The sequence below is a fragment of the Ascaphus truei genome, chromosome 1, assembly GCF_040206685.1.
Source record: "Ascaphus truei isolate aAscTru1 chromosome 1, aAscTru1.hap1, whole genome shotgun sequence".
Classification (NCBI taxonomy): Eukaryota; Metazoa; Chordata; class Amphibia; order Anura; family Ascaphidae; genus Ascaphus; species Ascaphus truei.
In genome coordinates, this window is record NC_134483.1 from 5,542,055 (window position 1) to 5,569,126 (window position 27,072).

Here is a 27,072-nt window from a genome sequence, read left to right on the forward strand (position 1 = left end):
GGGGGAGGGAATCACAGTGCGGTGCAGGTACAGGGGGAGGGAATCACAGTGCGGTGCAGGTACAGGGGGAGGGAATCACAGTGCGGTGCAGGTACAGGGGGAGGGAATCACAGTGCGGTGCAAGTACAGGGGGAGAGAATCACAGTGTGGTGCAGGTACAGGGGGAGGGAATCACAGTGTGGGCAGGTACAGGGGGAGCGAATCATATTGTGGTGCAGGTACAGGGGGAGGGAATCACAGTGTGGGCAGGTACAGGGGGAGCGAATCATATTGTGGTGCAGGGACAGGGGGAGGGAATCACAGTGTGGTGCAGGTACAGGGGGAGGGAATCACAGTGAGGTGCAGGTACAGGGGGAGCGAATCATATTGTGGTGCAGGTACAGGGGGAGGGAATCACAGTGAGGTGCAGGTACAGGGGGAGGGAATCCCAGTGTGGTGCAGGTACAGGGGGAGGGAATCACAGTGTGGTGCAGGTACAGGGGGAGGGAATCACTGTGTGGTGCAGGGGGAGGGAATACCAGTGAGGTGCAGGTACAGGGGGAGGGAATCACAGTGTGGTGCAGGTACAGGGGGAGGGAATCACAGTGAGGTGCAGGTACAGGGGGAGGGAATCACAGTGAGGTGCAGGTACAGGGGGAGGGAATCACAGTGAGGTGCAGGTACAGGGGGAGGGAATCGCGGTGCAGGTACAGGGGGAGGGAATCACAGTGAGGTGCAGGTACAGGGGGAGGGAATCACAGTGAGGTGCAGGTATAGGGGGAGGGAATCACAGTGTGGTGCAGGTACAGGGGGAGGGAATCAGAGTGAGGTGCAGGTACAGGGGGAGGGAATTAAAGTGTGGTGCAGGTACAGGGGGAGGCACATCACAGTGTGGTGCATGTACAGGGGGAGGCACGTCACAGTGTGGTGCATGTACAGGGGGAGGGAATCACAGTGTGGTGCAGGTACAGGGGGAGGGAATCACAGTGTGGTGCAGGTACAGGGGGAGGGAATCACAGTGTGGTGCAGGTACAGGGGGAGGGAATAACTGTGTGGTGCAGGGGGAGGGAATCACAGTGAGGTGCAGGTACAGGGGGAGGGAATCACAGTGTGGTGCAGGTACAGGGGGAGGGAATCACAGTGAGGTGCAGGTATAGGGGGAGGGAATCAGAGTGTGGTGCAGGTACAGGGGGAGGGAATCAGAGTGAGGTGCAGGTACAGGGGGAGGGAATTACAGTGTGGTGCAGGTGCAGGGGGAGGGAATCAGAGTGAGGTGCAGGTACAGGGGGAGGGAATTACAGTGTGGTGCAGGTACAGGGGGAGGCACATCACAGTGTGGTGCATGTACAGGGGGAGGCACATCACAGTGTGGTGCATGTACAGGGGGAGGGAATCACAGTGTGCTGCAGGTACAGGGGGAGGGAATCACTGTGTGTTGCAGGGGGGGGGGATCACAGTGTGGTGCAGGTACAAAGGGAGGGAATCACAGTGTGGTGCAGGTACAGGGGGAGGGAATCACAGTGCGGTGCAGGTACAGGGGGAGGGAATCACAGTGTGGTGCAGGTACAGGGGGAGGGAATAACAGTGAGGTGCTGCTATAGGGGGAGGGAATCACAGTGTGGTGCAGGTACAGGGGGAGGGAATCACAGTGAGGTGCAGGTATAGGGGGAGGGAATCACAGTGTGGTGCAGGTACAGGGGGAGGGAATCAGAGTGAGGTGCAGGTACAGGGGGAGGGAATTACAGTGTGGTGCAGGTACAGGGGGAGGCACATCACAGTGTGGTGCATGTACAGGGGGAGGCACATCACAGTGTGGTGCATGTACAGGGGGAGGGAATCACAGTGTGGTGCAGGTACAGGGGGAGAGAATCACCGTGTGGTGCAGGGGGAGGGAATCCCAGTGTGGTGCAGGTACAGGGGGAGGGAATCACAGTGTGGTGCAGGTACAGGGGGAGGGAATCACAGTGTGGTGCAGGTACAGGGGGAGGGAATCACAGTGTGGTGCAGGTACAGGGGGAGGGAATCACAGTGCGGTGCAGGTACAGGGGGAGGGAATCACAGTGAGGCGCAGGTACAGGGGGAGGGAATCACAGTGTGGTGCAGGTACAGGGGGAGAGAATCACAGTGAGGTGCAGGTACAGGGGGAGGGAATCACAGTGTGGTGCAGGTACAGGGGGAGGGAATCACAGTGTGGTGCAGGTACAGGGGGAGGGAATCACAGTGAGGTGCAGGTACAGGAAGAGGGAATCACAGTGTGGTGCAGGTACAGGGGGAGGTAATCACAGTGAGGTGCAGGTACAGGGGGAGGGAAATGGTGTAGTGCAGGTACAGGGGGAGGGAATCACAGTGTGGGCAGGTACAGGGGGAGGGAATCACAGTGTGGTGCAGGTACAGGGGGAGGGAATCACAGTGTGGTGCAGGTACAGGGGGAGGGAATCACAGTGTGGTGCAGGGGGAGGGAATCACAGTGAGGTGCAGGTACAGGGGGAGCGAATCATATTGTGGTGCAGGTACAGGGGGAGGGAATCACAGTGAGGTGCAGGTACAGGGGGAGGGAATCCCAGTGTGGTGCAGGTACAGGGGGAGGGAATCACAGTGCGGTGCAGGTACAGGGGGAGGGAATCACAGTGAGGTGCAGGTACAGGGGGAGGGAATCCCAGTGAGGTGCAGGTACAGGGGGAGGGAATCACAGTGTGGTGCAGGTACAGGGGGAGGGAATCACAGTGAGGTGCAGGTACAGGGGGAGGGAATCACAGTGAGGTGCAGGTACAGGGGGAGGGAATCACAGTGAGGTGCAGGTACAGGGGGAGGGAATCGCGGTGCAGGTACAGGGGGAGGGAATCACAGTGAGGTGCAGGTACAGGGGGAGGGAATCACAGTGAGGTGCAGGTACAGGGGGAGGGAATCACAGTGAGGTGCAGGTATAGGGGGAGGGAATCACAGTGTGGTGCAGGTACAGGGGGAGGGAATCAGAGTGAGGTGCAGGTACAGGGGGAGGGAATTACAGTGTGGTGCAGGTACAGGGGGAGGCACATCACAGTGTGGTGCATGTACAGGGGGAGGCACGTCACAGTGTGGTGCATGTACAGGGGGAGGGAATCACAGTGTGGGGCAGGTACAGGGGGAGGGAATCACAGTGTGGTGCAGGTACAGGGGGAGGGAATCACAGTGTGGTGCAGGTACAGGGGGAGGGAATCACTGTGTGGTGCAGGGGGAGGGAATCACAGTGAGGTGCAGGTACAGGGGGAGGGAATCACAGTGAGGTGCAGGTACAGGGGGAGCGAATCATATTGTGGTGCAGGTACAGGGGGAGGGAATCACAGTGAGGTGCAGGTACAGGGGGAGGGAATCCCAGTGTGGTGCAGGTACAGGGGGAGGGAATCACAGTGAGGTGCAGGTATAGGGGGAGGGAATCAGAGTGTGGTGCAGGTACAGGGGGAGGGAATCAGAGTGAGGTGCAGGTACAGGGGGAGGGAATTACAGTGTGGTGCAGGTGCAGGGGGAGGGAATCAGAGTGAGGTGCAGGTACAGGGGGAGGGAATTACAGTGTGGTGCAGGTACAGGGGGAGGCACATCACAGTGTGGTGCATGTACAGGGGGAGGGAATCACAGTGTGCTGCAGGTACAGGGGGAGGGAATCACTGTGTGGTGCAGGGGGGGGAATCACAGTGTGGTGCAGGTACAGGGGGAGGGAATCACAGTGTGGTGCAGGTACAGGGGGAGGGAATCACAGTGCGGTGCAGGTACAGGGGGAGGGAATCACAGTGTGGTGCAGGAACAGGGGGAGGGAATAACAGTGAGGTGCTGCTATAGGGGGAGGGAATCACAGTGTGGTGCAGGTACAGGGGGAGGGAATCACAGTGAGGTGCATGTATAGGGGGAGGGAATCACAGTGTGGTGCAGGTACAGGGGGAGGGAATCAGAGTGAGGTGCAGGTACAGGGGGAGGGAATTACAGTGTGGTGCAGGTACAGGGGGAGGCACATCACAGTGTGGTGCATGTACAGGGGGAGGCACATCACAGTGTGGTGCATGTACAGGGGGAGGGAATCTCAGTGTGGTGCAGGTACAGGGGGAGAGAATCACAGTGTGGTGCAGGGGGAGGGAATCACAGTGTGGTGCAGGTACAGGGGGAGGGAATCACAGTGTGGTGCAGGTACAGGGGGAGGGAATCACAGTGTGGTGCAGGTACAGGGGGAGGGAATCACAGTGAGGTGCAGGTACAGGGGGAGGGAATCACAGTGAGGTGCAGGCACAGGGGGAGGGAATCACAGTGAGGTGCAGGTACAGGGGGAGGGAATCACAGTGTGGTGCAGGTACAGGGGGTGGGAATCACAGTGAGGTGCAGGTACAGGGGAAGGGAATCACAGTGCGGTGCAGGTACAGGGGAAGGGAATCACAGTGTGGTGCAGGTACAGGGGGAGGGATTCACAGTGTGGTGCAAGTACAGGGGGAGGGAATCACAGTGTGGTGCAAGTACAGGGGGAGGGAATCACAGTGAGGTGCAGGTACAGGGGGTGGGAATCACAGTGTGGTGCAGGTACAGGGGGTGGGAATCACAGTGAGGTGCAGGTACAGGGGAAGGGAATCACAGTGCGGTGCAGGTACAGGGGGAGGGAATCACAGTGTGGTGCAGGTACAGGGGGAGGGATTCACAGTGTGGTGCAAGTACAGGGGGAGGGATTCACAGTGTGGTGCAAGTACAGGGGGAGGGAATCACAGTGAGGTGCAGGTACAGGGGGTGGGAATCACAGTGTGGTGCAGGTACAGGGAGGGGAATCACAGTGAGGTGCAGGTACAGGGGGTGGGAATCACAGTGTGGTGCAGGTACAGGGGGAGGGAGTCACAGTGTGGTGCAGGTACAGGGGGAGGGAATCACAGTGAGGTGCAGGTACAGGGGGAGGGAATCACAGTGAGGTGCAGGTACAGGGGGAGGGAATCACAGTGAGGTGCAGGTACAGGGGGAGGGAATCACAGTGTGGTGCAGGTACAGGGGGAGGGAATCACAGTGTGGTGCAGGTACAGGGGGTGGGAATCACAGTGAGGTGCAGGTACAGGGGAAGGGAATCACAGTGCGGTGCAGGTACAGGGGGAGGGAATCGCAGTGTGGTGCAGGTACAGGGGGAGGGAATCACAGTGTGGTGCAGGTACAGGGGGAGGGAATCACAGTGAGGTGCAGGTACAGGGGGAGGGAATCACAGTGAGGTGCAGGTACAGGGGGAGGGAATCACAGTGAGGTGCAGGTACAGGGGGAGGGAATCACAGTGAGGTGCAGGTACAGGGGGAGGGAATCACAGTGTGGTGCAGGTACAGGGGGTGGGAATCACAGTGAGGTGCAGGTACAGGGGAAGGGAATCACAGTGCGGTGCAGGTACAGGGGGAGGGAATCACAGTGTGGTGCAGGTACAGGGGGAGGGATTCACAGTGTGGTGCAAGTACAGGGAGGGGAATCACAGTGTGGTGCAGGTACAGGGAGGGGAATCACAGTAAGGTGCAGGTACAGGGCGTGGGAATTACAGTGAGGTGCAGGTACAGGGGGTGGGAATCACAGTGTGGTGCAGGTACAGGGGGAGGGAATCACAGTGAGATGCAGGTACAGGGGGAGGGAATCACAGTGTGGTGCAGGTACAGGGGGAGGGAATCACAGTGAGGTACAGGGGGTGGGAATCACAGTGTGGTGCAGGTACAGGGGGAGGGAATCACAGTGTGGTGCAGGTACAGGGGGAGGGAATCACAGTGTGGTGCAGGTACAGGGGGAGGGAATCACAGTGAGGTGCAGGTACAGGGGGAGGGAATCAGAGTGTGGTGCAGGTACAGGGGGAGGGAATCACAGTGTGGTGCAGGTACAGGGGGAGGGAATCACAGTGTGGTGCAGGTACAGGGGGAGGGAATCACAGTGAGGTGCAGGAACAGGGGGAGGGAATCACAGTGTGGTGCAGGTACAGGGGGAGGGAATCACAGTGAGGTGCAGGTACAGGGGGAGGGAATCACAGTGAGGTCCAGGCACAGGGGGAGGGAATCACAGTGTGGTGCAGGTACAGGAGGTGGGAATCACAGTGTGGTGCAGGTACAGGGGGGGGGAATCACAGTGAGGTGCAGGTACAGGGGGAGGGAATCACAGTGTGGTGCAGGTACAGGGGGAGGGATTCACAGTGTGGTGCAGGTACAGGGGGAGGGAATCACAGTGAGGTGCAGGTACAGGGGGTGGGAATCACAGTGAGGTGCATGTACAGGGGGAGGGAATTGGTGTGGTGCAGGTACAGGGGGTGGGAATTACAGTGAGGTGCAGGTACAGGGGGAGGGAATCAGAGTGTGGTGCAGGTACAGGGGGAGGGAAGCACAGTGTGGTGCAGGTACAGGGGGAGGGAATCACAGTGTGGTGCAGGTACAGGGGGAGGGAATCACAGTGTGGTGCAGGTACAGGGGGAGGGAATCACAGTGTGGTGCAGGTACAGGGGGAGGGAGTCACAGTGTGGTGCAGGTACAGGGGGAGGGAATCACAGTGATGTGCAGGTACAGGGGGAGGGAATCACAGTGTGGGCAGGTACAGGGGGAGGGAATCACAGTGAGGTGCAGGTACAGGGGGTGTGAATCACAGTGCGGTGCAGGTACAGGGGGAGGGAATCGCAGTGCGGTGCAGGTACAGGGGGAGGGAATCACAGTGAGGTGCAGGTACAGGGGGAGGGAATCACAGTGAGGTGCAGGTACAGGGGGAGGGAATCACAGTGTGGTGCAGGTACAGGGGGAGGGAATCACAGTGTGGTGCAGGTACAGGGGGAGGGAATCACAGTGAGGTGCAGGTACAGGGGGAGGGAATCACAGTGAGGTGCAGGCACAGGGGGAGGGAATCACAGTGAGGTGCAGGTACAGGGGGAGGGAATCACAGTGTGGTGCAGGTACAGGGGGTGGGAATCACAGTGAGGTGCAGGTACAGGGGAAGGGAATCACAGTGCGGTGCAGGTACAGGGGGAGGGAATCACAGTTTGGTGCAGGTACAGGGGGAGGGATTCACAGTGTGGTGCAAGTACAGGGGGAGGGAATCACAGTGAGGTGCAGGTACAGGGGGTGGGAATCACAGTGTGGTGCAGGTACAGGGAGGGGAATCACAGTGAGGTGCAGGTACAGGGGGTGGGAATTACAGTGTGGTGCAGGTACAGGGGGAGGGAATCACAGTGAGATGCAGGTACAGGGGGAGGGAATCACAGTGAGGTGCAGGTACAGGGGGAGGGAATCACAGTGTGGTGCAGGTACAGGGGGTGGGAATCACAGTGTGGTGCAGGTACAGGGGGGGGGAATCACAGTGAGGTGCAGGTACAGGGGGAGGGAATCACAGTGTGGTGCAGGTACAGGGGGAGGGATTCACAGTGTGGTGCAGGTACAGGGGGAGGGAATCACAGTGAGGTGCAGGTACAGGGGGTGGGAATCACAGTGAGGTGCATGTACAAGGGGAGGGAATTCGTGTGGTGCAGGTACAGGGGGTGGGAATTACAGTGAGGTACAGGGGGAGGGAATCACAGTGTGGTGCAGGTACAGGGGGAGGGAAGCACAGTGTGGTGCAGGTACAGGGGGAGGGAATCACAGTGTGGTGCAGGTACAGGGGGAGGGAATCACAGTGTGGTGCAGGTACAGGGGGAGGGAGTCACAGTGTGGTGCAGGTACAGGGGGAGGGAATCACAGTGATGTGCAGGTACAGGGGGAGGGAATCACAGTGTGGTGCAGGTACAGGGGGAGGGAATCACAGTGTGGTGCAGGTACAGGGGGAGGGAGTCACAGTGTGGTGCAGGTACAGGGGGAGGGAATCACAGTGATGTGCAGGTACAGGGGGAGGGAATCACAGTGTGGGCAGGTACAGGGGGAGGGAATCACAGTGAGGTGCAGGTACAGGGGGTGTGAATCACAGTGCGGTGCAGGTACAGGGGGAGGGAATCGCAGTGCGGTGCAGGTACAGGGGGAGGGAATCACAGTGTGGTGCAGGTACAGGGGGAGGGAATCACAGTGAGGTGCAGGTACAGGGGGAGGGAATCACAATGAGGTGCAGGTACAGGGGGAGGGAATCACAGTGAGGTGCAGGTACAGGGGGAGGGAATCACAGTGTGGTGCAGGTACAGGGGGTGGGAATCACAGTGAGGTGCAGGTACAGGGGAAGGGAATCACAGTGCGGTGCAGGTACAGGGGGAGGGAATCGCAGTGTGGTGCAGGTACAGGGGGAGGGAATCACAGTGTGGTGCAGGTACAGGGGGAGGGAATCACAGTGAGGTGCAGGTACAGGGGGAGGGAATCACAGTGAGGTGCAGGCACAGGGGGAGGGAATCACATTGAGGTGCAGGTACAGGGGGAGGGAATCACAGTGTGGTGCAGGTACAGGGGGTGGGAATCACAGTGAGGTGCAGGTACAGGGGAAGGGAATCACAGTGCGGTGCAGGTACAGGGGGAGGGAATCACAGTGTGGGGCAGGTACAGGGGGAAGGATTCACAGTGTGGTGCAAGTACAGGGGGAGGGAATCACAGTGAGGTGCAGGTACAGGGGGTGGGAATCACAGTGTGGTGCAGGTACAGGGAGGGGAATCACAGTGAGGTGCAGGTACAGGGTGTGGGAATTACAGTGAGGTGCAGGTACAGGGGGTGGGAATCACAGTGAGGTGCAGGTACAGGGGGAGGGAATCACAGTGAGATGCAGGTACAGGGGGAGGGAATCACAGTGTGGTGCAGGTACAGGGGGAGGGAATCACAGTGAGGTGCAGGTACAGGGGGTGGGAATCACAGTGTGGTGCAGGTACAGGGGGAGGGAATCACAGTGTGGTGCAGGTACAGGTACAGGGGGAGGGAATCACAGTGTGGTGCAGGTACAGGGGGAGGGAATCACAGTGAGGTGCAGGTACAGGGGGAGGGAATCACAGTGAGGTGCAGGTACAGGGGGAGGGAATCACAGTGTGATGCAGGTACAGGGGGAGGGAATCACAGTGTGGTGCAGGTACAGGGGGAGGGAATCACAGTGAGGTGCAGGTACAGGGGGAGGGAATCACAGTGTGGTGCAGGTACAGGGGGAGGGAAACACAGTGAGGTGCAGGTACAGGGGGAGGGAATCACAGTGTGGTGCAGGTACAGGGGGAGGGAATCACAGTGAGGTGCAGGTACAGGGGGAGGGAATCACAGTGTGGTGCAGGTACAGGGGGAGGGAATCACAGTGAGGTGCAGGTACAGGGGGAGGGAATCACAGTGCGGTGCAGGTACAGGGGGAGGGAATCACAGTGTGGTGCAGGTACAGGGGGAGGGAATCACAGTGAGGTGCAGGTACAGGGGGAGGGAATCACAGTGCGGTGCAGGTACAGGGGGAGGGAATCACAGTGTGGTGCAGGTACAGGGGGAGGGAATCACAGTGAGGTGCAGGTACAGGGGGTGGGAATCACAGTGTGGTGCAGGTACAGGGGGGGGGATCACAGTGTGGTGCAGGTACAGGGGGTGGGAATTACAGTGAGGTGCAGGTACAGGGGGTGGGAATCACAGTGTGGTGCAGGTACAGGGGGAGGGAATCACATTGAGATGCAGGTACAGGGGGAGGGAATCACAGTGTGGTGCAGGTACAGGGGGAGGGAATCACAGTGAGGTGCAGGTACAGGGGGAGGGAATCACAGTGAGGTGCAGGTACAGGGGGAGGGAATCACAGTGTGGTGCAGGTACAGGGGGTGGGAATCACAGTGAGGTGCAGGTACAGGGGGAGGGAATCACAGTGCGGTGCAGGTACAGGGGGAGGGAATCACAGTGTGGTGCAGGTACAGGGGGAGGGAATCACAGTGAGGTGCAGGTACAGGGGGTGGGAATCACAGTGTGGTGCAGGTACAGGGGGGGAATCACAGTGTGGTGCAGGTACAGGGGGTGGGAATTACAGTGAGGTGCAGGTACAGGGGGTGGGAATCACAGTGTGGTGCAGGTACAGGGGGAGGAAATCACAGTGAGATGCAGGTACAGGGGGAGGGAATCACAGTGTGGTGCAGGTACAGGGGGAGGGAATCACAGTGAGGTGCAGGTACAGGGGGTGGGAATCACAGTGTGGTGCAGGTACAGGGGGAGGGAATCACAGTGTGGTGCAGGTACAGGGGGAGGGAATCACAGTGTGGTGCAGGTACAGGGGGAGGGAATCACAGTGAGGTGCAGGTACAGGGTGAGGGAATCAGAGTGTGGTGCAGGTACAGGGGGAGGGAATCACAGTGTGGTGCAGGTACAGGGGGAGGGAATCACAGTGTGGTGCAGGTACAGGGGGAGGGAATCACAGTGAGGTGCAGGTACAGGGGGAGGGAATCACAGTGTGGTGCAGGTACAGGGGGAGGGAATCACAGTGAGGTGCAGGTACAGGGGGAGGGAATCACAGTGAGGTGCAGGTACAGGGGGAGGGAATCACAGTGTGGTGCAGGTACAGGGGGAGGGAATCACAGTGAGGTGCAGGTACAGGGGGAGGGAATCACAGTGCGGTGCAGGTACAGGGGGAGGGAATCACAGTGAGGTGCAGGTACAGGGGGAGGGAATCACAGTGAGGTGCAGGTACAGGGGGAGGGAATCACAGTGTGGTGCAGGTACAGCGGGTGGGAATTACAGTGAGGTGTAGGTACAGGGGGAGGGAATCACAGTGTGGTGCAGGTACAGGGGGAGGGAATCACAGTGAGGTGCAGGTACAGGGGGAGGGAATCACAGTGTGGGCAGGTACAGGGGGAGGGAATCACAGTGAGGTGCAGGTACAGGGGGTGGGAATCACAGTGTGGTGCATGTACAGGGGGGGGGAATCACAGTGTGGTGCAGGTACAGGGGGAGGGAATCACAGTGTGGTGCAAGTACAGGGGGAGGGAATCACAGTGTGGTGCAGGTACAGGGGGAGGGAATCACAGTGTGGTGCAGGTACGGTGGGAGGGAATCACAGTGTGGTGCAGGTACGGTGGGAGGGAATCACAGTGTGGTGCAGGTACAGTGGGAGGGAATCACAGTGTGGTGCAGGTACGGTGGGAGGGAATCACAGTGTGGTGCAGGTACGGTGGGAGGGAATCACAGTGTGGTGCAGGTACAGGGGGAGGGAATCACAGTGAGGTGCAGGTACAGGGGGAGGGAATCACAGTGTGGTGCAGGTACAGGGGGAGGGAATCTGTGTGGTGCAGGTACAGGGGGGAGGGAATCACAGTGCGGTGCAGGTACAGGGGGAGGGAATCACAGTGAGGTGCAGGTACAGGGGGAGGGAATCGCAGTGCGGTGCAGGTACAGGGGGAGGGAATCACAGTGTGGTGCAGGTACAGGGGGAGGGAATCACAGTGTGGTGCAGGTACAGGGGGAGGGAATCACAGTGTGGTGCAGGTACAGGGGGAGGGAATCACAGTGTGGGCAGGTACAGTGGGTGGGAATCACAGTGCGGTGCAGGTACAGGGGGAGGGAATCACAGTGTGGTGCAGGAACAGGGGGAGGGAATCACAGTGTGGTGCAGGTGCAGGGGGAGGGAATCACAGTGTGGTGTAGGTACAGGGAATCAGAGTGTGGTGCAGGTACAGGGGGAGGGAATCAGAGTGTGGTGCAGGTACAGGGGGAGGGAATCACAGTAAGGTGCAGGTACAGGGGTAGGGAATCACAGTGTGGTGCAGGTACAGGGGGAGGGAATCACAGTGTGGTGCAGGTACAGGGGGAGGGAATCACAGTGAGGTGCAGGTACAGGGGGAGGGAATCACAGTGTGGTGCAGGTACAGGGGGAGGGAATCGGTGTGGTGCAGGTACAGGGGGAGGGAATCACAGTGTGGTGCAGGTACAGGGGGAGGGAATCACAGTGAGGTGCAGGTACAGGGGGAGGGAATCACAGTGCGGTGCAGGTACAGGGGGAGGAAATCACAGTGAGGTGCAGGTACAGGGGGAGGGAATCACAGTGAGGTGCAGGTACAGGGGGAGGGAATCACAGTGAGGTGCAGGTACAGGGGGAGGGAATCACAGTGTGGTGCAGGTACAGGGGGTGGGAATCACAGTGAGGTGCAGGTACAGGGGGAGGGAATCACAGTGCGGTGCAGGTACAGGGGGAGGGAATCACAGTGAGGTGCAGGTATAGGGGGAGGGAATCACAGTGAGGTGCAGGTACAGGGGGAGGGAATCACAGTGTGGTGCAGGTACAGGGGGTGGGAATCACAGTGAGGTGCAGGTACAGGGGGAGGGAATCACAGTGTGGTGCAGGTACAGGGGGAGGGAATCACAGTGAGGTGCAGGTACAGGGGGAGGGAATCACAGTGCGGTGCAGGTACAGGGGGAGGGAATCACAGTGCGCTGCAGGTACAGGGGGAGGGAATCACAGTGCGGTGCAGGTACAGGGGGAGGGAATCACAGTGTGGTGCAGGTACAGGGGGAGGGAATCACAGTGTTTTGCAGGTACAGGGGGAGGGAACCACACTGTGGTGCAGGTACAGGGGGAGGGAATCACAGTGAGGTGCAGGTACAGGGGGGGGGGGAATCACAGTGTGGTGCAGGAACAGGGGGAGGGAATCACAGTGTGGTGCAGGTAGAGGGAATCACAGTGAGGTGCAGGTACAGGGGGAGGGAATCACAGTGTGGGCAGGTACAGGGGGTGGGAATCACAGTGAGGTACAGGTACAGGGGGAGGGAATCACAGTGCGGTGCAGGTACAGGGGGAGGGAATCACAGTGTGGTGCAGGTACAGGGAATCACAGTGAGGTGCAGGTACAGGGGGAGGGAATCACAGTGTGGGCAGGTACAGGGGGTGGGAATCACAGTGAGGTGCAGGTACAGGGGGAGGGAATCACAGTGCGGTGCAGGTACAGGGGGAGGGAATCACAGTGTGGTGCAGGAACAGGGGGAGGGAATCACAGTGTGGTGCAGGTACAGGGAATCAGAGTGTGGTGCAGGTACAGGGGGAGGGAATCACAGTGTGGTGCAGGTACAGGGAATCACAGTGTGGTGCAGGTACAGGGGGAGGGAATCACAGTGAGGTGCAGGTACAGGGGGAGGGAATCACAGTGTGGTGCAGGTACAGGGGGAGGGAATCACAGTGAGGTGCAGGTACAGGGGGAGGGAATCACAGTGAGGTGCAGGTACAGGGGGAGGGAATCACACTGTGGTGCAGATACAGGGGGAGGGAATCACAGTGAGGTGCAGGTACAGGGGGAGGGAATCACAGTGTGGTGCAGGTACAGGGGGAGGGAATCACAGTGTGGTGCAGGTACAGGGGGAGGTAATCACAGTGAGGTGCAGGTACAGGGGGAGGGAAATGGTGTAGTGCAGGTACAGGGGGAGGGAATCACAGTGCGGTGCAGGTACAGGGGGAGGGAATCACAGTGTGGTGCAGGAACAGGGGGAGGGAATCACAGTGTGGTGTAGGTACAGGGAATCAGAGTGTGGTGCAGGTACAGGGGGAGGGAATCAGAGTGTGGTGCAGGTACAGGGGGAGGGAATCACAGTGAGGTGCAGGTACAGGGGTAGGGAATCACAGTGTGGTGCAGGTACAGGGGGAGGGAATCACAGTGTGGTGCAGGTACAGGGGGAGGGAATCACAGTGAGGTGCAGGTACAGGGGGAGGGAATCACAGTGTGGTGCAGGTACAGGGGGAGGGAATCAGTGTGGTGCAGGTACAGGGGGAGGGAATCACAGTGTGGTGCAGGTACAGGGGGAGGGAATCACAGTGAGGTGCAGGTACAGGGGGAGGGAATCACAGTGCGGTGCAGGTACAGGGGGAGGGAATCACAGTGCGGTGCAGGTACAGGGGGAGGGAATCACAGTGATGTGCAGGTACAGGGGGAGGGAATCACAGTGCGGTGCAGGTACAGGGGGAGGGAATCACAGTGCGGTGCAGGTACAGGGGGAGGGAATCACAGTGAGGTGCAGGTACAGGGGGAGGGAATCACAGTGAGGTGCAGGTACAGGGGGAGGGAATCACAGTGAGGTGCAGGTACAGGGGGAGGGAATCACAGTGTGGTGCAGGTACAGGGGGTGGGAAACACAGTGAGGTGCAGGTACAGGGGGAGGGAATCACAGTGCGGTGCAGGTACAGGGGGAGGGAATCACAGTGCGGTGCAGGTACAGGGGGAGGGAATCACAGTGAGGTGCAGGTATAGGGGGAGGGAATCACAGTGAGGTGCAGGTACAGGGGGAGGGAATCACAGTGTGGTGCAGGTACAGGGGGTGGGAATCACAGTGAGGTGCAGGTACAGGGGGAGGGAATCACAGTGTGGTGCAGGTACAGGGGGAGGGAATCACAGTGAGGTGCAGGTACAGGGGGAGGGAATCACAGTGCGGTGCAGGTACAGGGGGAGGGAATCACAGTGCGGTGCAGGTACAGGGGGAGGGAATCACAGTGCGGTGCAGGTACAGGGGGAGGGAATCACAGTGTGGTGCAGGTACAGGGGGAGGGAATCACAGTGTGGTGCAGGTACAGGGGGAGGGAACCACACTGTGGTGCAGGTACAGGGGGAGGGAATCACAGTGAGGTGCAGGTACAGGGGGGGGGAATCACAGTGTGGTGCAGGTACAGGGGGAGGGAATCACAGTGAGATGCAGGTACAGGGGGAGGGAATCACAGTGTGGTGCAGGAACAGGGGGAGGGAATCACAGTGTGGTGCAGGTACAGGGAATCACAGTGAGGTGCAGGTACAGGGGGAGGGAATCACAGTGTGGGCAGGTACAGGGGGTGGGAATCACAGTGAGGTACAGGTACAGGGGGAGGGAATCACAGTGCGGTGCAGGTACAGGGGGAGGGAATCACAGTGTGGTGCAGGAACAGGGGGAGGGAATCACAGTGTGGTGCAGGTACAGGGAATCAGAGTGTGGTGCAGGTACAGGGGGAGGGAATCACAGTGCGGTGCAGGTACAGGGGGAGGGAATCACAGTGCGGTGCAGGTACAGGGGGAGGGAATCACAGTGTGGTGCAGGTACAGGGGGAGGGAATCACAGTGTGGTGCAGGTACAGGGGGAGGGAATCACACTGTGGTGCAGGTACAGGGGGAGGGAATCACAGTGAGGTGCAGATACAGGGGGGGGAATCACAGTGTGGTGCAGGTACAGGGGGAGGGAATCACAGTGAGATGCAGGTACAGGGGGAGGGAATCACAGTGTGGTGCAGGAACAGGGGGAGGGAATCACAGTGTGGTGCAGGTACAGGGAATCACAGTGAGGTGCAGGTACAGGGGGAGGGAATCACAGTGTGGGCAGGTACAGGGGGTGGGAATCACAGTGAGGTGCAGGTACAGGGGGAGGGAATCACAGTGCGGTGCAGGTACAGGGGGAGGGAATCACAGTGTGGTGCAGGAACAGGGGGAGGGAATCACAGTGTGGTGCAGGTACAGGGAATCAGAGTGTGGTGCAGGTACAGGGGGAGGGAATCAGAGTGTCGTGCAGGTACAGGGGGAGGAAATCACAGTGTGGTGCAGGTACAGGGGGAGGGAATCACAGTGTGGTGCAGGTACAGGGGGAGGGAATCACAGTGAGGTGCAGGTACAGGGGGAGGGAATCACAGTGTGGTGCAGGTACAGGGGGAGGGAATCACAGTGAGGTGCAGGTACAGGGGGAGGGAATCACAGTGTGGTGCAGGTACAGGGGGAGGGAATCACACTGTGGTGCAGATACAGGGGGAGGGAATCACAGTGAGGTGCAGGTACAGGGGGAGGGAATCACAGTGTGGTGCAGGTACAGGGGGAGGGAATCACAGTGAGATGCAGGTACAGGGGGAGGGAATCACAGTGAGATGCAGGTAAAGGGGGAGGGAATCACAGTGTGGTGCAGGAACAGGGGGAGGGAATCACAGTGTGGTGCAGGTACAGGGAATCACTGTGAGGTGCAGGTACAGGGGGAGGGAATCAGAGTGTGGTGCAGGTACAGGGGGAGGGAATCACAGTGAGGTGCAGGTACAGGGGGTGGGAATCACAGTGTGGTGCAGGTACAGGGGTAGGGAATCACAGTGTGGTGCAGGTACAGGGGGAGGGAATCACAGTGTGGTGCAGGTACAGGGGGAGGGAATCACAGTGTGGTGCAGGTACAGGGGGAGGGAAACACAGTGAGGTGCAGGTACAGGGGGAGGGAATCAGAGTGTGGTGCAGGTACAGGGGTAGGGAATCACAGTGAGGTGCAGGTACAGGGGGAGGGAATCACAGTGTGGTGCAGGTACAGGGGGAGGGAATCACAGTGTGGTGCAGGTACAGGGGGAGGGAATCACAGTGTGGTGCAGGTACAGGGGGAGTGAATCACAGTGAGTTGCAGGTACAGGGGGAGGGAATCACAGTGTGGTGCAGGTACAGGGGGAGGGAATCACAGTGAGGTGCAGGTACAGGGAGAGGGAATCACAGTGAGGTGCAGGTACAGGGGGAGGGAATCACAGTGAGGTGCAGGTACAGGGGGAGGGAATCACAGTGAGGTGCAGGTACAGGGGGAGGGAATCACAGTGTGGTGCAGGTACAGGGGGTGGGAATCACAGTGAGGTGCAGGTACAGGGGGAGGGAATCCCAGTGCGGTGCAGGTACAGGGGGAGGGAATCACAGTGCGGTGCAGGAACAGGGGGAGGGAATCACAGTGTGGTGCAGGTACAGGGAATCACAGTGAGGTGCAGGTACAGGGGGAGGGAATCACAGTGTGGGCAGGTACAGGGGGAGGGAATCACAGTGTGGTGCAGGAACAGGGGAAGGGAATCACAGTGAGGTGCAGGTACAGGGGGAGGGAATCACAGTGTGGTGCAGGTACAGGGGGAGGGAATCACAGTGTGGTGCAGGTACAGGGGGAGGGAATCACAGTGTGGTGCAGGTACAGGGGGAGGGAATCACAGTGAGGTGCAGGTACAGGGGGAGGGAATCACAGTGAGGTGCAGGTACAGGGGGAGGGAATCACAGTGTGGTGCAGGTACAGGGGGAGGGAATCACAGTGAGGTGCAGGTACAGGGGGAGGGAATCACAGTGCGGTGCAGGTACAGGGGGAGGGAATCACAGTGTGGTGCAGGAACAGGGGGAGGGAATCACAGTGTGGTGCAGGTACAGGGAATTATAGTGTGGTGCAGGTACAGGGGGAGGGAATCACAGTGAGGTGCAGGTACAGGGGGAGGGAATCACAGTGCGGTGCAGGTACAGGGGGAGGGAATCACAGTGTGGTGCAGGAACAGGGGGAGGGAATCACAGTGTGGTGCAGGTACAGGGAATCAGAGTGTGGTGCAGGTACAGGGGGAGGGAATCACAGTGTGGTGCAGGTACAGGGGGAGGGAATCACAGTGAGGTGCAGGTACAGGGGGTGGGAATCACAGTGTGGTGCAGGTACAGGGGGAGGGAATCACAGTGCAGTGCAGGTACAGGGGGAGGGAATCAGAGTATGGTGCAGGTACAGGGGGAGGGAATCACAGTGAGGTGCAGGTACAGGGGGAGGGAATCAGAGTGTGGTGCAGGTACAGGGGGAGGGAATCGCAGTGCGGTGCAGGTACAGGGGGAGGGAATCACAGTGTGGTGCAGGTACAGGGGGAGGGAATCACAGTGTGGTGCAGGTACAGGGGGAGGGAATCACAGTGAGGTGCAGGTACAGGGGGAGGGAATCAGAGTGTGGTGCAGGTACAGGGGGAGGGAATCACAGTGAGGTGCAGGTACAGGGGTAGGGAATCACAGTGTGGTGCAGGTACAGGGGGAGGGAATCACAGTGTGGTGCAGGTACAGGGGGAGGGAATCACAGTGTGGTGCAGGTACAGGGGGAGGGAATCACAGTGAGATGCAGGTACAGGGGGAGGGAATCACAGTGTGGTGCAGGTACAGGGGGAGGGAATCACAGTGTGGTGCAGGTACAGGGGGAGGGAATCACAGTGAGGTGCAGGTACAGGGGGAGGGAATCACAGTTAGGTGCAGGTACAGGGGGAGGGAATCACAGTGAGGTGCAGGTACAGGGGGAGGGAATCACAGTGTGGTGCAGGTACAGGGGGAGGGAATCACAGTGTGGTGCAGGTACAGGGGGAGGGAATCACAGTGCGGTGCATGTACAGGGGGAGGGAAACACAGTATGGTGCAGGTACAGGGGGAGGGAATCACAGTGTGGTGCAGGTACAGGGGGAGGGAATCACAGTGAGGTGCAGGTACAGGGGGAGGGAATCACAGTGTGGTGCAGGTACAGGGGGAGGGAATCACAGTGCGGTGCAGGTACAGCGGGAGGGAAACACAGTGCGGTGCAGGTACAGGGGGAGGGAATCACAGTGTGGTGCAGGTACAGGGGGAGGGAGTCACAGTGTGGTGCAGGTACAGGGGGAGGGAATCACAGTGTGGTACAGGGGGGGGGAACATCAGTGTGCTGCAGGTAAAGGGAGGGACATCACAGTGTGGTGCAGGTACAGGGGGGGGCGGACATGCCACTGCATCGCGGGGAGATGTGCCGCCAGCAGGGGGAGGGGGGGCGGGGACATGTTCCGGCAGCAGGGGGAGACACACACATATACACACACAGACACAGACAAATCTCCCCCCGTCCTATATGCAGCCGCAGAGGGGGGAGGCATGGGGAGATGTGCTGGCAGCGGGGGGAGGGGGGTATGAGGGGGTACATGTATTCAATATTACATACGAAAGCTAGTATATATATATATATATATATATATATATATATATATATATATATTCTATATAACTGAAAACGTTGTATGTTTGCTGTGCTTCTGGGCAATCATATTGGTCCGTCAGTCCGCCTCGGGGCAATCTGATTGGTCCCTCGGACCACCCGCCCCAGCACACCTCTCATTGGCCTGCGTGCTTCGCTCACCACACCTACCCCACTGGCACACTCGGCCTGCCAGACAGACAGGCACTCTCGCTCCCCCCCCCTCCCCGCTCCCAACGTTGGACGGAGGGAAAGCAACAAAGCGCCTCCTGCCACAGACCGCCACAAAGACCGCCAGTCTCGGTCCCCCGCTCCCAATGTGGAATGGAGGGGAAGCGCCAACGCGCCTCCTGCCACAGGCCGCACACACCGGCACTCTTGCTCCCCCACCCCTCCTCCAAATGTGGGATGGAGGGGAAGCACCAACGTGCTTCTTGCCACAGCCCGCCAGACAGACCGCCACTCTCGCTCCCCCCGCCTCCTGACCCCCTCCCCCCATCACCTCCTGACCACAGTGCCACCCTGCTTCCTTTGACCCACCTACCCTTGCCTCCGCTGTTCCTGTCTGCCAGCTCCCCGGTCCACTCCACCACTTTTTGCCTGTCCCCGTCTCCCGGATCGCCGCCCCCCCCCAACACCACAGGTCCCCACTCACCGGAGCCCTGGCAATGGGTTGCCTTGATCTAGTCCGCCCCCAGGTACCCCGGCCTCCCCACAGGACGACCCAGTGATCCTCACGCCGGCCCCAGAGCTGCGGTCCATAACAGAGCTGCAAACGGAGGGGGGGGGGAGATCCCCCACGTGGAACTCTTGGACGATGTGAACCAACATTGGACTGGCCAGCAGCATCTCTTCCCGGCAGAACTACGGTGGGAAAAGTGTACACACACAACTCCACCCTTCCAGCTGTCCCCAATATAAACCTGCCTCCCCCACCCTCCCCCATTCCCACACCTGTCCCCCCCTCCTTTACATCTCCCATCATAGCCTCCCCAATCTACCTGAGTCACTGCCTCCCACCCACTCACTGCCTCACCCCCAACCACACACTGCCTCACCCCCCACCCACTCACTGCCACCCCCACCCACTCACTGCCACCCCCCCACCCACTCACTGCCACCCCCCACCCACTCACTGCCTCCCCCCACCCACTCACTGCCTCCCTCCCTCCCTCTGCCTCCCTCCCACCCACTACCCAGTCACTGCCTCCCTTCCACCCACTACCCAGTCACTGCCTCCCTCCCACCCACTACCCAGTCACTGCCTCCCTCCACAACCCAGTCATTGCCACCCTCCCACAAACCCACCCAGTCACTGCCTCCCTCCCTCCCATCCACATCAGCTAGTATATATATATATAACTCTGTTTCCCCCACCCAATCTCATCTCTGGCCTTGCTGTGGGAAACTCTCTCCGGTTACATGGCATAGTGTGGTGCATACCTGCTGGTAACAGGGGGCCCTGGGTCTCCTGCATGATGCTATAGGAGAATAACAGGACAGGGTTCTGGGGTCTTGCCCAAATCGTACTTACAGGTCCAGCGCCTCCATTTCTTGCAGCTCCCAGGTGTATGGGGAGAAGTCCCTGCTGAAGAATCTCTTCCCCCTCCTCCTAATATACTTCACTCTTAGGCAGGAGGTATATAAAAACACAGGGTTCTTTGGTAATGGGATGAGATGGATGTTAAGGGGATAAGCAGTGTAGATGAGAGTGATGGAATGAGGGGGATGTTAGGGGGATGGGAGCAGTGTAGGTGAGTGATGGGATGAGGGGGATGTTAGGGGGATGGGAGCAGTGTAGGTGAGAGTGATAGGATGAGGGGAATGGGAGCTGTGTACAGTAGGTGAGTAATGGGATGAGGGGGATGTTAGGGAGATGTGAGCAGTATATGTGAGTGATGGGATGAGGGGGATGTGAGCAGTGTAGGTGAGTGATGGGATGAAGGGGGATGTGAGCAGTGTAGGTGAGTGATGGGATGAGGGGGATGTTAGGGAGATGGGAGCAGTGTAGGTGAGTGATGGGATTAGGGGGATGTTAGGGAGATGGGAGCAGTGTAGGTGAGTGATGGGATTAGGGGGATGTTAGGGAGATGGGAGCAGTGTAGGTGAGTGATGGGATGAGGGGAATGTGGAAAGGGTTTGGGAATGAAAGGCCCTTAGCTCCAGTAAATCTAAAGAAAATGTATTTCTTTTGAACACTCTATTTAGATTTATTATTCATTTTCAGGCTTTAAAAAATAAATGAACAAAGGTAGTAGCGCCAGAGTGGAACTATAAGTGAAATATTCCTACAGTAGCGACATACTTTATTGAAGTAAATGCCGGCGGCATGCCGGGATCTACCCCAGCTGCCGCCAGTAAAAAACGCCGCCGCGTTTCCCCCACGCACCCCCCCTCCACTTCGCGCGCAATTACCCCCCCTTCCGGACCACGAACCCGGCTCCTGCTTTGCCCCTCTGCTTCCCCGCACCCCCGCTTACCCTAATTTGATCTCCAGGGGTGTCGGGGAAGCCTGGGGAAGCCGGGGAAGCCGGGCGCGCATGTTACTGTGACGTCACAGTGCGCCGCCATGCGCCGCGGCTACCCGCTTCCCAGGCGCATGCAGCCGGCGGCTTTTGCTCGAATAAGAGCTGCCGCTGCTGTAAATAGTGACTAAAGTAATTTAAGCTGAATATTGTGAATAAATAATATAAATTCTAATCTACATATATATCTCCATAAACATTAATGTATAACACAAAAGGCTTAATAAAATAAATATAGTGTAGTGCAAAAATGATCAGCCCTTTGAGAAAGTCGCCCGGTGGTGACGAAACGCGTCAGGGACTCTGATTACGTCACTACGACGCTGCGCACACGCACGAGGTCACATCCAGCATGGGATACAGACGGCGGCCATTCGAAGTGGAGAGGCGAGTGCCTGGACTCCGGAGGACTAATTCAAGTCAGCAAATAACACCCCTGGTATCCGGTGTGCAGTGATCTCATCACGGAGCCCTGAGGGAGCCCACGAGTGCGGACGCTTGCAGCACAGATACCGGATGGTGGTGATATTATCACAAATTGCCCTAATATCATTTTTATCTTGTGAGTGTGTTTCCTCCCCCCCCCCTTCCCTTCCCCTTTTATTATTAAATACACAGTTTTATGCTATGGGGCGTGCGCTCTCTCTCTTTTTGTTTTTAAAAAATAAATGTAAACATAAAAGTCTTGGGGCCGCCGAGGGTCTAAATCCAGCGATGGTCAAACTATTTTGGGAAAGTCTCAAATAAGGACTTTTTGAAGGAAGATGTCAATATTGTGCCATCATTGATTGAAATATTGTAATTTGATATTTCTAATTACAATAAATCTGTTACTGTATTTGTTTATTATTAAATTGGTTTATGGCGAGTGAGACATGTGGATCAACCATCTCCTTCAATATTTACTAGGGTATTTTTTATATTGTGTGTGTTGGTATGGGGTATTTTTTATATTGTGTGTGTTGGTATGGGGTATTTTTTTATATTGTGTGTGTAGGTATGAAGTATTTTTTAATATTGTGTGTGTTGGTATGGGGTATTTTTTTATATTGTGTGTGTTGGTATGGGGTATTTTTTATATTGTGTGTGTTGGTATGGGGTATTTTTTATATTGTGTGTGTTGGTATGGGGTATTTTTATATTGTGTGTGTTGGTATGGGGTATTTTTAGTATATTGTGTGTGTTGGTATGGGGTATTTTTTATATTGTGTGTGTTGGTATGGGGTATTTTTTATATTGTGTGTGTTGGTATGGGGTATTTTTTATATTGTGTGTGTTGGTATGGGGTATTTTTTATATTGTGTGTGTTGGTTTGGGGTATTTTTAGTATATTGTGTGTGTTGGTATGGGGTATTTTTAGTATATTGTGTGTGTTGGTATGGGGTATTTTTAGTATATTGTGTGTGTTGGTATGGGGTATTTTTAGTATATTGTGTGTGTTGGTATGGGGTATTTTTAGTATATTGGGTGTGTTGGTATGGGGTATTTTTTATATTGTGTGTGTTGGTATGGGGTATTTTTTATATTGTGTGTGTTGGTATGGGGTATTTTTTATATTGTGTGTGTTGGTATGGGGTATTTTTTATATTGTGTGTGTTGGTATGGGGTATTTTTTATATTGTGTGTGTTGGTATGGGGTATTTTTAGCATATTGTGTGTGTTGGTATGGGGTATTTTTTATATTGTGTGTGTTGGTATGGGGTATTTTTTATATTGTGTGTGTTGGTATGGGGTATTTTTAGTATATTGTGTGTGTTGGTATGGGGTATTTTTTATATTGTGTGTGTTGGTATGGGGTATTTTTCATATTGTGTGTGTTGGTATGGGGTATTTTTCATATTGTGTGTGTTGGTATGGGGTATTTTTTATATTGTGTGTGTTGGTATGGGGTATTTTTAGTATATTGTGTGTGTTGGTATGGGGTATTTTTTATATTGTGTGTGTTGGTATGGGGTATTTTTATATTGTGTGTGTTGGTATGGGGTATTTTTTATATTGTGTGTGTTGGTATGGGGTATTTTTAGTATATTGTAAGTGTGTGTTGGTATGGGGTATTTTTAGTATATTGTAAGTGTGTGTTGGTATGGGGTATTTTTTATATTGTGTGTGTTGGTATGGGGTATTTTTTATATTGTGTGTGTTGGTATGGGGTATTTTTAGTATATTGTGTGTGTTGGTATGGGGTATTTTTTATATTGTGTGTGTTGGTATAGGGTATTTTTCATATTGTGTGTGTTGGTATGGGGTATTTTTCATATTGTGTGTGTTGGTATGGGGTATTTTTTATATTGTGTGTGTTGGTATGGGGTATTTTTTATATTGTGTGTGTTGGTATGGGGTATTTTTTATATTGTATGTGTTGGTATGGGGTATTTTTAGTATATTGTAAGTGTGTGTTGGTATGGGGTATTTTTAGTATATTGTAAGTGTGTGTTGGTATGGGGTATTATTAGTATATTGTAAGTGTGTGTTGGTATGGGGTATTTTTTATATTGTGTGTGTTGGTATGGGGTATTTTTAGTATATTGTAAGTGTGTGTTGGTATGGGGTATTTTTAGTATATTGTAAGTGTTTGTTGGTATGGGGTATTTTTAGTATATTGTAAGTGTGTGTTGGTATGGGGTATTTTAGTATATTGTAAGTGTGTGTTGGTATGGGGTATTTTTAGTATATTGTAAGTGTGTGTTGGTATGGGGTATTTTTAGTATATTGTAAGTGTGTGTTGGTATTGGGTATTTTTTATATTGTGTGTGTTGGTATGGGGTATTTTTAGTATATTGTAAGTGTGTGTTGGTATGGGGTATTTTAGTATATTGTGTGTGTTGGTATGGGGTATTTTTTATATTGTGTGTGTTGGTATGGGGTATTTTTAGTATATTGTGTGTGTTGGTATGGGGTATTTTTAGTATATTGTGTGTGTTGGTATGGGGTATTTTTTATATTGTGTGTGTTGGTATGGGGTATTTTTTATATTGTGTGTGTTGGTATGGGGTATTTTTAGTATATTGTAAGTGTGTGTTGGTATGGGGTATTTTTAGTATATTGTAAGTGTGTGTTGGTATGGGGTATTTTTAGTATATTGTAAGTGTGTGTTGGTATGGGGTATTTTTTATATTGTGTGTGTTGGTATGGGGTATTTTTAGTATATTGTAAGTGTGTGTTGGTATGGGGTATTTTAGTATATTGTGTGTGTTGGTATGGGGTATTTTTTATATTGTGTGTGTTGGTATGGGGTATTTTTAGTATATTGTGTGTGTTGGTATGGGGTATTTTTAGTATATTGTGTGTGTTGGTATGGGGTATTTTTTATATTGTGTGTGTTGGTATGGGGTATTTTTTATATTGTGTGTGTTGGTATGGGGTATTTTTAGTATATTGTAAGTGTGTGTTGGTATGGGGTATTTTTAGTATATTGTAAGTGTGTGTTGGTATGGGGTATTTTTAGTATATTGTAAGTGTGTGTTGGTATGGGGTATTTTTTATATTGTGTGTGTTGGTATGGGGTATTTTTAGTATATTGTAAGTGTGTGTTGGTATGGGGTATTTTTAGTATATTGTAAGTGTGTGTTGGTATGGGGTATTTTTTATATTGTGTATGTTGGTATGGGGTATTTTTAGTATATTGTAAGTGTGTGTTGGTATGGGGTATTTTAGTATATTGTAAGTGTGTGTTGGTATGGGGTATTTTTAGTATATTGTAAGTGTGTGTTGGTATGGGGTATTTTTAGTATATTGTAAGTGTGTGTTGGTATGGGGTATTTTTTATATTGTGTGTGTTGGTATGGGGTATTTTTAGTATATTGTGTGTGTTGGTATGGGGTATTTTTAGTATATTGTAAGTGTGTGTTGGTATGGGGTATTTTTTATATTGTGTGTGTTGGTATGGGGTATTTTTAGTATATTGTAAGTGTGTGTTGGTATGGGGTATTTTTAGTATATTGTAAGTGTGTGCTGGTATGGGGTATTTTTAGTATATTGTAAGTGTGTGTTGGTATGGGGTATTTTAGTATATTGTAAGTGTGTGTTGGTATGGGGTATTTTTAGTATATTGTAAGTGTGTGCTGGTATGGGGTATTTTAGTAAGGAATGATTTTAAAGATATATACAGTATGCTAATAACATTTGAGCACAATGTATTTCTCCCTGTTTAATGATGATCTTATAATACATTGTTAGGGTTTGTTTTTAGAGTGCTATTCAGAACCATTTATTTTATTCTTTTTCGAGTGGTCATTAATATTAGGGGTCCAGCACCGCCTAATTTTAAAGGCTTTATACCTCCTATAAAGTAACCTGGAGCGCCACCCCGTCCCAGCTGTGTATGCTATTTTTCATAAGCAGACTTTAATCATTTACCCCAATGAGTCCTGTATCAACTATATTAAACGTTTGCACACATTTACATCCCCTTGATAAATGTAACTAATTAGGATTAATGGTGTGGCGATGCGTGTTCCTTTTATTTCTTACAGTGTGCCCCAGCGTTCCCCACAGCGGCAGTCTCGCATCCTGTCAGCAATTACTGGAGCAACCAGATCTACCCACAGGGACTGTTATAGAACTAACCAAATGTACGCTTACACACAATTACAGCTCATTTGGGGAAGACATCTACTTACTACAGATGGGATAGACATGGCCACAATGATGTATATATACACAGAGGGGCCCCAGCATGCAAATAGAAACAATAGACAATTGTCAATTTGAATAAGTCAATAAAGGTGTATTGGGCAAAATTTGTAGCAGCAGCAGCAGCAGCAGCAGCAGCAGCTGTACAATATCCCCAAATGCAGGGTCTGGGGGTCACATCTCGCGAAACAACAACTACAATAATGTGGAGGGAAGGGAGTGGTTGGGGGTGAAAAAAAGGGGGATGGAGGATAACAACGTGACGACAAAAGGAGGAAAAAAACTGGAAAAACGTATAATACACGTACAAAATGTAGGGTGAAAAAAAGTAGGGGGGCAACGACCGTTTCGGGGTCTCTGACGTCCCTTCTTCAAGCCTGTTCCCACAGATAAAAAGTTCTGTGGTACTTCCCTAATTAACACCCCTCCAACACCAAAATCTCTAGATAATGTTGTTGTTGATGTTGCTCCATACCTGCCAGGTATGTGTATGGAAAGATACCTCCAGTATACCTAGGAAAAACACTCTTAACTTACACTATGAGAATTGTTAACATTAGGGGGAGGAGTAATAAGGGGATAGGCTGATTCAGTTGCATTACGAATTGTAAAGAGTAATTACCCCATTCATACTTTTATAATTTAACAATGGATGATAATTATTACATGCTACAATTTGCAAAACTTGGAATTCTTTTAAAAAAACATGGAAGAAAAGTCTTTACTGTATGTATGTAAAAGCTGGGTCTTATATAGACTTTTAATGAAACTTTAATTAGGATATGTGACGGTGAAGGGGTAACCAGGCTCACTAATAAAGGTTACGCCCACTTGGTTACCCCTGGCCCGTGTTTTGAGGTCCTAGAGTGTAAGCTCTTGGACCTAGATGTCAGAAATGCATTGCTGTGACTGTGCGCAAATTATGCGACGTTAAAGATTTTTCTGTGTTTTGCCTCTCTCGGGGTGCTGGGACCGGGAGATTTCTAGGCTGTAAGTTTCAGGGTGGGTTTGCCGGAGAAAGTCTTTACAGAATGTGTCTATGTATCGGGGTTCCTGAGTTACAGGATACCCCAACGATGTATCCAGGAATCAAGTAAGATTCCCGGATATATCAAAGCACATTGCTCCGGGCAAACTCCTACCCTGAAAACGTTCTCGCGACTCACCGTCAGGATTCCTGTGCAGCACGATCCAGACAAGGTAAATGGGGCATAAGAGGTTAATGTATCCCTGCAACATACATGGGGTCCCTAGTATAAGGTGGATGCCCAGGTACATGCCCCGTTACCCTGAACCTAGTATAGGAGTTCAGGGGATGCTCCAGCTATATGATGAAGCTGTGAGTGGTTTGTGTGTGTAAAAGTTTT

The 27,072-nt window shown here is 54.1% G+C and overlaps 1 protein-coding gene across 1 annotated transcript in view; it reads right to left on the bottom strand.

The window, feature by feature from the left end:
• Nucleotides 1-27,072, bottom strand: part of LOC142469066 (uncharacterized) — a 144,649-nt gene that overhangs the window by 100,413 nt on the left and 17,164 nt on the right. The window lies entirely within an intron of this gene.